The sequence below is a fragment of the Ambystoma mexicanum genome, chromosome 1p, assembly GCF_040938575.1.
Source record: "Ambystoma mexicanum isolate Mex_15411 chromosome 1p, UKY_AmexF1_1, whole genome shotgun sequence".
NCBI classification, from domain to species: Eukaryota; Metazoa; Chordata; class Amphibia; order Caudata; family Ambystomatidae; genus Ambystoma; species Ambystoma mexicanum.
The window spans coordinates 22,155,079-22,171,032 of record NC_090921.1 but is presented as its reverse complement, the minus strand read 5'-3'; the positions used below and the strand labels follow the sequence as shown (position 1 = coordinate 22,171,032).

The 15,954-nt window shown below is 49.6% G+C and overlaps 1 long non-coding RNA gene across 1 annotated transcript in view; it reads right to left on the bottom strand.

The window, feature by feature from the left end:
* Positions 1-15,954, bottom strand: part of LOC138564292 (uncharacterized) — a 41,144-nt gene that overhangs the window by 13,443 nt on the left and 11,747 nt on the right. The gene's annotated exons all lie outside the window — the stretch shown is intronic.

The following is a 15,954-nucleotide window of genomic DNA, read 5'->3' as shown; positions in this document are numbered from 1 at the left end:
CTTTTTGATTTGCAGGGCTGTCGCTGCGCCAGGGAGGGTGCCATCTGCTAAGTGATGCAACCCATCGAAGTGCTTGAACAGCCCCCCTCCCTGGTGACCATTTTAGTAGGTATGTCCCTGTGGGCCTGCCTGTTTGTTCTGTGAGAGGGAATATTTCAAATTTAGTGTAATTAAACGTAAAGCTGGAGGAAGTCCCGAACTCTGTTATATCCCGTATTCGGGTCTAGGTTTACGCTGGGTTCTCTTCTGTAAAGTAAGACATCATCAGCGTAGAGCGAAATGATGTCTTGAGGGCCTAGTAGTCTGATACCCCTGTTCCTGTGCTGTTCACGGATCATGTCCGCCATTGGCTCAATAATTAGAGCGAATAGAAGGGGACAGGGGGCAGCCCTGGCGAGTACCCCTCTCTAATCGCAGTACCCCTGAGAGTTGTGCGTTTACTGCCACTCTGGCCATTGGGTTTATGTAGATGAGTTTGATAAATGTAATCATATCTTCACCTAGGCCGCATTTCTCTAGAACAATTAACGCATACTCCAAGGATGCCATGTCTAAGGCCTTTTGCGCGTCAAGGGTCACTGCTACCACCGCAGTATCCGGTTTGATACATGTCATTATATTGAAGAGGTGGCGGATATTCAGAGCTCTGGACCTGCCTGGTATAAACCCTGCCTGATCACTGTGTACTAAGTGCAGCATAAGGGGAGGGATTCTGTTTGCAATGATTTTGGCGAAGATTTTTGTGTCCTCGTTGATTAGTGACAGGGGTCTGCATGACCTGCACTCGTTAGGTGGTTTGCCTCGTTGCGTGTCGGGTAGTTCCGAACAGCTCAGTGCATCTTCCCACAATTTCAGTAAGTGGGGAGCTAGTAATGAGCTGTAGGCCATGTAGAATTCAGCCGTTAGGCCGTCCGGTCCTGGGGCCTTGTCTCTTGGGAGTTCCCCTATTACCTTAATTATTTCCTCTGCCGTAAATGGGATGTTAATTTCTTCCATGGCCCTCGCGGATAATCTGGAAAGCAATATTCCTTCAAGTATCACTTCAATTACTCACGTCCCCCATTTCGGGCCGCCTTATACAATTTTGCATAGAATTGCTCAAACCCTTCTAGTATCTCTTGGTCTGAGTGCTTGCTTACCCCCTGTTCAGTTAGGATTCCCTCAACATAAGGGGGGGTCCTTCCCTTCCCGTACCAATCCAGCTAGCAACCTGCCGGGCCTTTCGCCCTCCCCGTATCGTCTGGCCGCTGTTGGTCTTGTAAAGTACCTAACCTCCCTGAGTGCAAGGGACTTAAACTGTTCTAGTGATGAGTGTATGTTGGCTTTGGTTGTAGGGTCTGGGTTGGACATGTAGATGCTTTCAAGTACTATGAGTGGGAGGTCACAATTAGTCAATTCCCATCTAATTGTTTTTATTACTCCAAATTCTTTAGCTATCACCATTCCCCTAATATAGGCCTTGAATTCTTGCCATATCATACCATATGATGTTTCCCCGGTTATATTATGGTGGAAGTAGGTGCTTGTGTCCCCCCTCAATTTCTGCTTTGAACACTACGTCTTGGAGTGCCTCTGACTTAAATCGCTAGCGTGAAGTGGTGTTAGCCCCCCCCCCCCAGCGATAGTGACACAATAACAGGGGAGTGGTCTGAGAGCGTTCGAGGCATGATGGTACAGCTGGATACTTTACCCACCTAATGTTTTGGAATTAATATCAGATCTATACAGGAGGCCATGTCATGGACGGATGAGTAGAATGTGTATTGGTGGATGTGTGGGTTCATTACTCTCCAAATGTCCCTTAAGTCAAGCTTCCCCATTTGCTCCATGAGGCTGCAGCTACTTCTAGACAGTGGTTTAGGGGCTGTCCCCGTACGGTCTAGTCCTTAGTCTATTATACAGTTCATATCCCCCACCCATAGCACCGGAATCAGTGGGTATGTGCAGATAGTGTCCGCTATAGCCGTGTCGAAGTCATGTGAGTCCACATTCGGTTCCTATGTATTAACCATCAACAACTCCACACCCTCCAGCACCCCGTGCACCATCACATACCTGCCCTCCCGGTCGATTCGGGTCCCTTTTATATATCAGTATAACTCTGTGGGACTGGGTTGAGTACACCATGAAGAATCTGTTGGGACCCCACGTGGGTGCAATCTGGCAGTATATAGACACAGTAGAGTGCGTATTTTGGAGGAAGAGGACATTAACCCTGTGTCTCCTGGTGTAGGCCATCACTTTGCGGGCGTTCTTGTGGTTTCCCAGACCCCTAACATTCCAACTCATCAAGTTAATCCCTCTCATGAGGTTACTTCGTGGTGTCCCACCGAGCTATAGTGACTACTGTCCCATATGTCCCGTTTTAGCACGCCTCCCTTCCCTGCCCTATTGTGTCTGCCAAAACACGTTTTACATTTTTTTGCCCTCCCAAATATTGCCACCCGCCCCTTCCTCATCCTCATCCACATCCCCATCCCCATCCCCAATCAGGGCGGGTGTGCCCCCCACCCCACCCAACATGGGTCCGCCTCGGAACTCTGCGGCCCTCATACACTAATCGAACAGTGCAGAAGTGCATGGGGAAACTGTTGCTTAACCTCTAATACCCTCAAGTTGCTATCACCCGTCGTTTACTGACAGGATAACATGTTGAGATATTTCACCATAGACGTTAAAGGAGTTTGGTTTCTCTGCCTAGGCGTTGATCCCGGCTGGTTCTTCGCTCTCAATGCTGCAGTGGGGTAGGGGTATATGCGCTTCGATGCCTGCAATGGCCTCCGTAGGTATTGTAAAGAATAGTGTTTTCCCCTGGTGTTGAAATCTCAGTCTTGCAGGGAATAACATTGCATAGTGCACCGATCTGTCCCTCAGTAGCTTCTTCACACCTGCAAATGTTTTCCGTTCCTGCTGAACTGTTGTGGAGAAGTCCGGGTATATGTGGATGATCGCTGACTCATATCGTAGGGGGCTCTTCTCCCTTGCCAGTTGAAGGATGAGGTCACGGTTGCGATAATTTAGCAGTTGGTTCAGCACTGGCCCGGGTGGAGTGCCGGGTTTTGGTCTAACTGCAGGTGATCTGACAGTGCGCTCAACCACAAATTATGTGGAGAAGGGCGGGTACCCAGGAGTTCCTTCAGAAGAGACTTGATTGTGACCTCCATGGGGTCTCTGCCAACCCCCTCTGGCAGGCCCACTATGCGGATGTTGTTTCACCTGGGGTGGGATTCCAGATTATAACATTTCTGCAGGGCACACTTAAGGTCTTTGGACATGGAGTTTACTTGGGTTTTCAGTTCCATAATATCATCTTCCGCGGTCCCAATCTGGGTCTCCGCCTCCGTCACCCTGGCAGTCTCCCTCTCTATTTTAGCGCTTAGGGTTGCAATGTTGGTGTCAATGTAGTTATAGTTCGCCCCCTCGGCACGAGCTCCAAGTCGGCGCCCTGCTGTGCAGTGGGCGTGCCAGGGGCTGACCTCCCCGCCACCGCACTCCGCGCTGACTGTCCAGTTAGGAGAGAAGCACACAAGCCGCCTCAGGTCCGGCTGTTGTTGGCGCCGCTGTGCAGGGGCTCACAGTCCGCGAGTCTGGCAGTTTGTGCTCCAGCTTCTCTGACACCCTCTGGAACTCACTGCATCTGTGTTTTGTCCCGTTTTCGGGTCTATGGTGCCGATTTCGTTTGTGGGTGATTGTTAGGAGGTGGTTACATTTACTTCATTGAGTTTACAATCACATCAATTCAGCTGCTGCCATGTAACCTAGTTACCAAGGAACCTTTGTTGTTATGATTAAGCAAAGGTTCCACATTCTAGCAGCAGAGAGAGAGAGGATTGAGAGCAGGAGGACAGCCACAGCTGGGGGCCTTTCTCTTGGATGAACTAAAGAAATAAAGCCTCTCTATAAAGACAAGCATCAGCGTGAAGCGTGGTCATTTACATATTAACATTGGCGACGAGGATTGGGCCAAGGAGAAAAGGCCCCCAGCAGCAGCAACACTGCAGCAATATTGATTACAGTTTGGATGCAAATGGACGGAGTGTTACACTAGATGTGTTGTGTAATAGCAGGCGAGAAACACGGCCATCCTCCTGGAGCGGAGTAAACCAGCAAAGCGCATTTTGGAGCGGAGCACCAAGAAAGAAGTCAGTGCCTGGCAGTGGAGAGAACCATAAAAGCATACTGGAGCTGAGCACGAATATTGAGGAGGTTGGATGACCTGTGGATCACAAATTGGATCACCTGTGGATTACGGAGGAGGCTGACCTGTGGATCACAAATTGCAACTACCACAGACAGCGCTGACAATGGGCCTCATTACGACCCTGGCGGTAATCGCCCGTCATTACCGCCATGGCGTAATGAGCGTTTACGCCGTGGGACGATGGCGTAAAGAGCGCCACATCACGACCCATCGCGCATGAGCATTACGCCATGGCGGTAATGCAATTAACGCCATGGCGGAAAAGGCCCCTACCGGCATCGCTAAGCGAGCAAGGTGCCCTTCCGCCAGCGTAAGTAGCGGCCACCGTAATTTACGGCCACCGTAATTAGCGGCGGCCGTAAAAGGCCAAACCGGAAATAGCGTCATCGCGCCGGAACGGGAAGCAGCCCGTCGGCCATCTTTAAAAACACAATCCATCGCCATCCTACCAAACAACACCAGACCCAACCCTGACACCTGTCCCAACCAAACACCCACCCATCCAAGTTCCCGAAAATGCCAAAATCCGTGAAAAAGGCATGTGACCGCCAGCGCCAGGAGCGATTCAGCCGGGAGGAACTCTGCATGCTAGCGGAGACCCTGCAGGACAACGCAGGTGTTGTTTTCTCCCCTGAAATGACCAGGACAGCAATCGGGAAGAAGAAGGCCATCTGGGCCCTGGTGGCTGAGCGCGTCAGCGCGGTGGGGACCGTACCCCGCACCCCACAGCAGTGCCGGAAGCGCTGGGATGACCTGCGCATACGGGTCAGAGCCGTCATCTCAGCAAACCGCAACCTTGCCCAGGGAACCGGTGGAGGGTCGGAATCCCCCCTGAAACTCCAACCGTGGGAGGAGATCTGTGCAACCACCATCGGCATGGAATCCATCGAAGGCGTTGGACGGATGGAAAGGGGAGCCCCGACATCAGGCGATGAAGGTAGGTGCCTCATACAAGACATGCCATAGTCACAGCAGTCCAATCATGTGTAGCACAAGGTTGCCCTAGAGTGTAAATGCAACACAAATCAATACTGCCCATAGCCACATGCGAGCACCACCCTGCATACACTGCTGGCACCCGCATACCTGCATCCACATACCACACTAAAAGGAGACAACCTGCATGGCACTGCCTGAAATCTGCCTCATCCACTGGCCAAAATAATGTCAACCATTGTCATTCCAAAGTCCGTAGACCCATCAATAACGCCCTCCCACCTTTGCTCCACCACAGGCACAGAATCACACCCAGAGGACCAGGACACCCCTGCGCCGAAGAGAGCGAAGTCCAACAACAACGTCCCTGCACCCTCAACCTCAGCTGCAGTGAGGCAGACCCCACGACAAGCAGGTCCCACTGCAGGCATACCGGAGGTCCCACCGGCAAGCACCCCTGTTGGCAGCAGGCCAGCAGCAGCTGCTCCACCTCCACCGACATTGCCTGCCACAGAAGGCAGGGGGTCAGCGGCCAGCAGCAACATCGGGGAGACAGCTGCAACAGCTGCATGTTCTGACTCGGACATGGAGCAGGAGGTCAGAAGCCCCACTGACCAACTACATTCCCCCTGTTTCTCAGACGCCAGCCCCCATGAGGGTGACACACAGGGGCACACTGAGGCAGAGGAGTGGCCTTCCACCCCATGCCCTGTCCACACTCCACAGGAGGGGAGCAGCCCCTCCATCACTCCACCTGCACTGGCCATGGGCCAGCACGGCCAGCAGTCCCTCGAGGACATCACTCAACGGCAGCATCAACTGTCCACAATGCTGGATGAGCATGCCGCGGAATGTGTGGGGGCTAGGTTTAGCATTGAACAGGCCACGGAGACACTAAGGGCCGAAGTGGCGCAGAGCACTGCCACCCTGAGGGATGCCATGCAGGCCATGTCCCGGGACATCTGTGCCGAACTTGCGGGCTTGCGTCGTGCGGTCACTGACCTCACCCACACAGTACAGGAGCAGCATGCACAGGGGCAGCCAGGGACATCCTCCACTGCCAGTTCTGCGCAGAGCAGCCCCGTGCGACGTTCCGGACGCAACCTGCGCTCCACAGCCAGGGGTGCCCCGGGGGCCGGGAGAGGGGGCTTGTGACGGCCTGTGGACACTGTCACAGGCATCTGTTGACACCTACATGGGGAGTGTTGGGGTGTGCAGGGGGGAGGTGGGAGGGGGTGTGTTGGGGTGTGCAGGGGGGAGGTGGGAGGGGGTGTGTTGGGGTGTGCAGGGGGGAGGTGGGAGGTGGGAGGGGGTGTGTTGGGGTGTGCAGGGGGGAGGTGGGAGGGGGTGTGACACGACAGTTCATAGTTCCAATACACTTTTTTCTTTCAAAAAAAGAAATGTGTGGACATTTTCATTGCGTATGTGTGCTTTTTTGGTGTACAGTCCACAGTGTGCATGTCCCAGAGACACACAGTGCCCCAAGTGCAGTCTCCATGCGATAAACACCAGCCGTGTGTGCTAGAAGCAGTGGTCGATGATACTTTGGCGCATGGCACGCCCCTCCTGTGCATCGCCTCCTCCATGTGGTGGCGCCCCATCTGCACCCTCCTCATCCTCATCGTCAGGTGGTTGCAGTTCTGCGTCAGGGGGCAGGGGCACATTCCGTCTGACGCACATATTGTGCAGCATGACACATGCCATGACGATCTTTGCCACCTTCTCATGGCCATACAGGAGTGCCCCACCAGACCTGCTGAGGCTTCGGAACCGTGCCTTCAGGAGGCCGAATGTCTGCTCTATGACCACACGAGTACGTGTATGTGCACGGTTGAAGTCCTCCTCGTGCTGGTTCTGCGGGTTCCGGACTGGTGTGAGGAGCCACCTCTTCAGGGGATAGGCTGCATCACCTGTATCTAGGCGAGAATGTATGTGTCAGTCATGTTGTCTGATCAGGAACATGATGTTCCACCATGGCTGGCATGGAACTGTTACCTTGGCTCACTTCTACATGCACTAATTTATTCACACAATGCAACCAGTATATGCTCATTGCTGCCATGGCCTGTTTTGCATGCCATCACCCTATGTATGCAGAGGGGTTGTGTGCATTGTGAGTGCCCTTCCTCTGTCTCCGTTCTCTGTGTTACTCACAGCCAGGTGGAGTATGCATCATCCCCCCCCCCCTTTCTGCCAGGTGGAGTATGCATCATCCCCCCCCCCTTTCTGCCAGGTGGAGTATGCACTGGTACGTCATTCCCATGCCCACTTCCATGACATTGCACTCACCGAGTAGCCAGGATCTTGGGCCTGCATGTCGCTCCATGTAGCGTGGTATTGTGGAGTTCCTCAGGACCATAGAATCATGGGTTGATCCGGGGAATCGGGCACAACAATGTGTGATGATCTTGTTGGAGTCACAGACCATTTGCACGTTGATAGAGTGGAACTGTTTCCGGTTGCGGTACGGTACCTCCATGGCACGTGGAACCACCAATTCCACATGGGTGCAGTCGATGGCACCAATGCAACCGGGTATGCTGGCTAGTGCATGGAAACCCACTTTGGTGTTTGCAATCTCCTGGGCAGTCCGTGGTAATGAGATGTGGTCGTCTGTGTGCTTGAGGAGGGCATCGAGCACTTGGATGAGTGTTCGTGAGAATAATGGTTGTGAAATGCCATGCAGGTGCCCCACTGTGTGCTGGTAGGTGCCTGTGGCCAGGAAGTGGAGTACAGCCACTACCTTCAGTAGGGGGGGGGATGGCGGTTGGACTTTCTATCATGCTGACGATGTCGTTGTGTGTCATGTCTACGATGGCGGTGATGGTGTCCCGGTCCAAACGGTACAGGGTGTGGATCTGCTCAGCAGTGAGGTTGTTTGGATTGGCTCTGATGCGTGGGATTGGGGGCTGCCTGCGTGGTGGCACTGGCTGTGCTGGTGGGGCTTGCTGGGCCTGCCTTGCCCTCCTTCTCCTCCTGCGTCTCCTCTGTGCTGCCTGTTGTTGTTGTTGCTGTTGTAGTAGCACATGCATTGCTATCAGGTCCTCCAGCCCCAACATTGCTAGTCGTATTGGCATCATTGTGGAGTGTGACTGGGTGTGGGTAGGGGTGGGGTGTGCTCTTTTTGTACTCCCCTGAGTCTGTATTGCCTTCACCTGTGCTGTTTCTGTGCACCTGTGGCAGCTGCATTCACTTGACATGGCCCTTTACGGTTGGTTCGCGATGGCGTTATTTGCACCATGGCGGTAAGGTACTTAGCGGCCTCGGTGATGGCGTTAGGTGCATGTCCGCTTGGGTCGGCATTTGCGTACCTTTCCGCCATGGCGCTAAGTACGGTGTGGGCGGTCGCGTGCGCGCACCCTTAGCGCAGTTAGCGGCAGCGTTAACTACGATGCCGCTATTGGCATCGTAGTTTACGGTCACGAGTCATGATCGGACCTGGCGGAAAACGATGGCGGTAACCATTTACCGCCATCGTTTTTCACTTAGCGCCAGGGTCGTAATGAGGCCCAATATCAGCACAGGTTCCACCTGAAATCACACCTTATAAAATTTAAGTACAAGTAAGTGACAGTGTGGCTGTGTAAGGTTTCCTACCTGGGGGTGACATTAATTAATTCACAACATGGCAAACGTCCCAGCCCCAATTTTCTTCCTGCCTACACCAGGTGAGCCCAGAGTGCGTTGGATAGACTGGAAAGAGGGTTTTCAAAAATATGCACTGGCAGCATTTGGACCCAATTTCTCCAATGAGCGCAAAGAGGCGCTCCTATTTCACTGTTTAGGTGCCGCAGGACAGGAAGTGGTCAAAAAACTACCAGAACCTCCAGACATTCCTGATGGGGGTCCATATGAGAAAACATTAGCAAAATTAGACAAACACTACTGTGTTGGAGAAAATATAATTCTTGAAAGGTACAAATTTGCCACGAGAACTCAAAAAACTGGAGAGAGTATTGAGGAATTTGTAACTGCTCTTAGAGGTTTAGCCATCAAATGTAGATTTGACCATTGTCGAGATGAGCATGTCAGGGACCAACTCATGATTAAGTGTTCTAATGATAACATCAGGAAGGAGTTATGGAAGGAAAGAAATCCTTCTCTTGATAGAGCAATTGAGATAGCGAAAATGATAGAACACACAGACAAATGTATACAAATGCTTCAAGTGGATAATACATCTCAAGATAAGCCCAAAACTGATGACAATGAAGCTGCCATACATAAGGTTTCGAGAGTGATGCAGAGAGGTGCGGCAACTGCGCGTCGCACTTGGCAAATGGGTAGGAGACCTGAGGGTCGCCAAGGTCCCTTTACCAGAGCATGGGGACAAGGATCATCTACCAGAGGGTCGCCCAGTGAGAATGTTACATTCAGGGGTGGCAGGGACTCTGGTTATCCTAGAGGTGCATCAATTAGGAGGTGTTTCAGATGTGGGAGTCTATTTCACAAAGCATCTGACAAAGAATGTTATGCATCAAACATTATATGTAATGAATGTGGGGTCAGAGGACACATGGCTAGATGCTGTAGGAATTTTTATACCGCCCCAAGTCAAATACATGAAGTCAATGCAGATCAAGAATTTATATCAATTGATGATGCTGGTAGAGAAGTTATATTTTCAGTCAATGCCATTGATGGGAAGGTCAAGAAAAAGAAACCATATGCAACTGTGTTAGTTGGAGGGGTGCCAGTATCAATGCTCATGGACAGTGGAGCAGATTATACTTTGATAAGTGTGCAAGTGTGGAAGGAGAAATTTGGATGTTGTACATTGTGGGAGAATGTAGTCAGAGCAAATGCTTATGGAGATGTGCCCATAGAAATTTTAGGGTGCTTTGAAGCTGAGCTCCAATTCAAAGACAGGAAGGCGTTAGGGACTATCCATGTAGCCAACAGAGGTGGAGAGCTGTTGTCCTGGAGCGATCAGGCAGAGCTCAAGATAAGACTTGAAGCAAGCCACCCAGAACAGGTTTTGACTGTTGAAGGTGGAAAATCCGGTGGAAAATCGGTCTCGAGCATTGTTATGGAAGGGGCCAGAGGGCATATGAGTGGCACTAAGTTAGGGTGCTTGAAGGGATTTGTGCACAAAATTCGTTTGAAAAGGGATGCCATTCCCAAAGTTGCCAAATTACGGACCATTCCCTTGGCCCTGAGAAAAGATGTAGAGAGTGAATTGAATAAAATGGAAAGTGAAGGGGTGATAGAGAGAATTGATTCCTCAGAGTGGGTTAGTCCAATTGTAATAGTGAGAAAGAGCAGTGGATCTCTGCGGATATGCATAGACCTTAGACACCTGAATAAAAATGTAGTGGCTGACAAATTTCCTTTACCCAGAATAGATGATTTATTGGCAGGGGTGTCTGATTCCAAAGTATTTTCTCTTATTGACCTCAAATCTGCATATCACCAAGTAGAATTACACCCTGATTCGAGAGATCTCACAGCTTTCATTACCCCTATTGGCCTTTTCAGATGTATAAGAATGCCATTTGGATTGATTTCAGCAGCTAGTGTATTTCAGAACGTCATGTACAGATTACTGGGAGGAGAGAGAGGTGTCATGTGTTACCAGGATGATGTGCTAGTATGTGGGAAAAATGAAGCAGAACATGATAAAAGGTTAGAGAGAGTGTTGAACATATTCAAAGAGGCTGGCCTTACAGTATCGTTAGAGAAATGCATATTCAAAACTGACAAAGTTGAATATCTAGGTCATGAAATTACAGGTGAAGGGATCAAACCCAAAGAAAAGGCCATAGAAGCTATTCGCAAGATGGAAGCACCAAAATCCAAAGCAGATATACTATCTTTTCTAGGTCTGGTTGAATTTTATGGCAAGTTTGTTAGAGGGTTGGCAAATTTGTCAAGGAACATGAGGATGTTTGACTCGTAAAGGTGTTACGTTCAAGTGGAATGAATCTTGTGAGGAAGAGTTTGGTAAGATTAAAGATGCTATAGTCAATGCACCCATCTTGAAAACGTTTGAAGAAAGTAGACATTCATTACTATTTGTGGATGCAAGTGACTATGGTATTGGGGCAGTCCTAATGCAGGAAGATCAGGAGGGCTTACACACCATAGCATTTGCCTCTAGATCTCTCAAAGGACCTGAGAACAGATATTCAGTGGTAGAAAAGGAAGCATTGGCTTGTGTCTGGGGAGTGGAAAAGTTCAAAAGATATTTGTGGGGCAGAGAATTCACAGTATGTACAGACCATAAACCCCTAATAGGAATATTTACCAAAGGTGGTCTGGAGGGAGTCTCCAGACGCATCATGAAGTGGGTGACATCCCTACAAGGCCTGCAATATGATATGCTTCACATTAGTGGTGAAACCAACGTAGTTGCTGATGCCTTATCCAGATCAGTAGTGAGAGAAACAGTGTCTGAGGAGTCTCCTCTGACTCGTGAGAAAGGTGTTGAAATATTTCAGGTTCATGAGTCAGTAAAGAAAGAGGAGTGGGACAATGCATGTTCAGAGGATGAATTGTACCAGAGAGTTTTAACATTGGTGACGCAGAACAGAATAAGAAACTATATTGGTGATTTAGGCGGGTTTGCCAAAGTTAAGGAAGAACTCTGGATTGATAAAGGATACTTACATAGAGGACATCAGATGGTTGTACCTATTAAAATGAGAAAATTAATAATTGAGCTAGCTCATGTTGGGCATTTGGGACTGCCTAGAACCAAAGGCTTGGTTAGAGCAGAATTTTGGTGGCCTAATCTTGACAAAGACACTGAAGAAGTGGTCAACAATTGTTGTGATTGCATTGAAGGTAATAAGGGTCTCAGGATTCAAAAAGTACCCATGACTGTTAGAAAGCCATCCACAGTTCCATGGGATGAGGTTGCTTTAGACTTACTAGGGCCTTTCAATATCAAGGGTGGGAGAGACACCTATGTACTGGTTGTCATAGATTTATTATCCAAGTGGCCCGAAATATTTACACTAAGAGACATATCCAGCAGTAGCATCATTAAATGTTTGGAGCAATTATTTTGGAGAGAGGGATTCCCCAGAAAGTGTTTATCAGATAATGGGACCCAATTGGTTTCCAAGGAATTTAGAGAGTTCTTGAGTAACCATGGAATAGAACAAGTAACCACTTCATTATATCATCCCCAGACCAATGGGTGTGTAGAACGCTTCAACCGCACTCTCATGGATGCAATTAGAATTGCGGTAGCAACAGGAGGTGACTGGATCAGGACCATAATGGAGAGAACATTCCAATATAGACTAGCACCACACAGTGTTACGGGTGTATCCCCATTTGAACTATTAAGAGGGAGGAAACCTAACTCACACATGTGTCCAGGCTGGATGGGAAGGTCAAAATTCGTAGGAATAGATCTGGAGGGAGTGAGAGAGAAGATATTTGAATCTGGGGTCAGATCCAAGGAGCAATATGACAGGAAGAATGCTTGTAGAGAATTCAGTCTTGAGGAAGGTGATTGGATCAAGATCAAACTTCCCACCAAGGTGCGCAAAGGTGCATCCATATTTTCACAGCCCAAACAAGTTGTTAAAGATTTGGGATCTTCGGTGCTTGTTAAAGGGGGTGGGGTCTGGAACAAGGAGAGGATAGCAATTTGCAAAAAGGTAAACAACAACTTGTAACTGCACTGCAAGGTATTTAAAGCAATTTAATTATTTCTTCATATAGCGGTGTATCAGATACTATGGGCCTCATTCCGAGTATGGCGGTAAGGGATAGCGGCCACCGCTAACGAGAGCGGTGGCGGTAATCCCTTACCGCCATACTCCGAGTTCCCTTTGCGCCATGGAGGTTTTAACACCTGCTTTTAGCAGGTGTTAAAAACCATGGCGCTAAGGGACCTTGATGTTAATTACGCCACCGGAATTTACGGTGGCGTAATTAACGCCTTCCCCACTCCCATTATGCCCTATGGGGCAAGAATGGGAATGGGGAAGGGTAAATGGGGATTGGGGAATTACCGCCCCGCCAACCTTGGAATGGGGCGGTAATTCCGCCATCCACCAAGGCGCTGCCGGTCCGGGTACGGCGTCAACCAAGGCGTTAATAGCGCCATTGGTTAGCGCCGTACTCGGAATGAGGCCCTATGTAAATAATGAACTACTTATGTTCAATGAAATCTATTATCTAGTTTAGGCAAATACTTATATTTTGGTAAAAGGAAGGGAGGTGTTAGGAGGTGGTTACATTTACTTCATTGAGTTTACAATCACATCAATTCAGCTGCTGCCATGTAACCTAGTTACCAAGGAACCTTTGTTGTTATGATTAAGCAAAGGTTCCACATTCTAGCAGCAGAGAGAGAGAGGATTGAGAGCAGGAGGACAGCCACAGCTGGGGGCCTTTCTCTTGGATGAACTAAAGAAATAAAGCCTCTCTATAAAGACAAGCATCAGCGTGAAGCGTGGTCATTTACATATTAACAGTGATATGGAGCTCAGAGGAGGGCAGCCATTTTCTAGGCTGCTGAACAGCACCCCCGAAGGCCAGAAGTTTCTAGTGTCATTCCATGTCCATAACCCCCGCCCACCCAAAGTGAATCGACATGTGCAGGGATATTGGTACCAATCTCCCTGCCGCAAGACCCATCAGCCTCTGCCCTGTCAGCTCTCCGCTTATGCCATATCACACTCTGAAGTCGCCTTTGGAATGTCTGACTATACTATCAACGCCTGCGATTGGAGAAGGAACATTTGAGAATTATGAACTGCCTGATCCAGTCTGGGTTCCATGGTTTTATAGGTCTTATATTTTAACATGTATCTCATGTAATCCTTTATCTGTCTCCTTATCATGATTTATATTTTTAATACGGTTGTATTTTTTATTTTATTTATTGTGTTTGTGCTTTTCTGGGCAATTACCCAAAATAAAGGTGAGTAAAAATGATTGACATTGAGAACCACAACTCCCCTAATGTACCTGGGAGCAGCCAGGAAAATAAGGACCAGAACAAGGGGAATGTTATCGAGACTAGAAATGGAATGGACTGGGTCTTTCCCTGTCCAAAATGGATGAGATGCCAAACACTGACCCACCAACCCCAGACGGTTCCCAGAATAATGCTGGGGCAACAGACAATGGACTGAGCGTGAAGAGATACTGCAGGGGAACAGGGAAAGACACACATCATCCCCAAACCCAGGTGGAAACAAGATCCACCAGCCCACGAGGCGAACAATAAGGAGAAAGAGCATCCGGAGCATGTGGAGACTAAAAAAGGGGGCAGGGCGCGAAGACTTCCAAAACCCAGCGTAATAGCTTAGACGGAGATCGGCCAAGGGAAGCATGTGACATGGAGGGCTAACGGGTGGCAGGAGGAACTCCACAATAGGGTACGCTGGGCTATAAAAGGCAAGAGTGAGGGGGCGGGGGGGGGGGAGGAGAGAGAGAGAGAGAGAGAGAGAGAGAGAGAGAGAGAGAGAGAGAGAGAGAGAGAGAGAGAGAGAGAGAGAGAGAGAGAGAGAGAAAACAAGGGAACAAGGAATGTTGGAGAGAGGGGAGACTGGGGGAGTTCGATGACAGAGAAAAGAGAGGATATATTGTAACAGTGCAGAAGTAGACGCGGGACACAAAGGGAGCACACTTGTGGCACATTTGTTGCCATAAACCTTTTTTGAATTGAAAATAGGGAAAACTACCCTGCCTGTCCCTATAACTAGGAGGAGTTTCCCTGCCTCAAATAAAACTAAGCATGCATCTGAATATCTGTAAAAAGTAAATAGTCCACAGTCCTGTGTCCCAAACCTAATTCCGTCACTTACACTTCAAATGTATCCCCAAAAGAGGTCCCAAGCAGATCCCAATAAAAATAGGCAAGTGAAAACAATTTAGAAAACAGGCACTGTGAACTGGCAAACGCTTAGTTATTCAGTGGGACGGTCACATATGTGTCAGCTCCCAAACACAACAGCATTGCAAGGATCACACAGCATCAGCCAAGGATCACACAGCATCAGCCAAGGGTCACACAGCATCAGCCAAGTATCACACAGCATCAGCCAAGGGTCACACAGCATCAGCCAAGGATCACACAGCATCAGCCAAGGATCACACAGCATCAGCCAAGGGTCACACAGCATCAGCCAAGGGTCACACAGCATCAGCCATGGATCACACAGCATCAGCCATGGATCACACAGCATCAGCCATGGATCACACAGCATCAGCCATGGATCACACAGCATCAGCCATGGATCACACAGCATCAGCCAAGGATCACACAGCATCAGCCAAGGATCACACAGCATCAGCCAAGGATCACACAGCATCAGCCAAGGGTCACACAGCATCAGCCAAGGGTCACACAGCATCAGCCAAGGGTCACACAGCATCAGCCAAGGATCACACAGCATCAGCCATGGATCACACAGCATTGCAAGGATCACACAGCATCAGCCAAGGATCACACAGCATCAGCCATGGATCACACAGCATCAGCCATGGATCACACAGCATCAGCCAAGGATCACACAGCATCAGCCATGGATCACACAGCATCAGCCAAGGATCACACGGCATCAGCCAAGGATCACACGGCATCAGCCAAGGATCACACGGCATCAGCCATGGATCACACAGCATCAGCCAAGGATCACACGGCATTGCAAGGATCACACGGCATCAGCCATGGATCACACGGCGTCAGCCAAGGATCACACAGCGTCAGCCAAGGATCACACAGCGTCAGCCATGGATCACACAGCGTCAGCCATGGATCACACAGCGTCAGCCATGGATCACACAGCGTCAGCCAAGGATCACACAGCGTCAGCCAAGGATCACACAGCGTCAGCCATGGATCACAC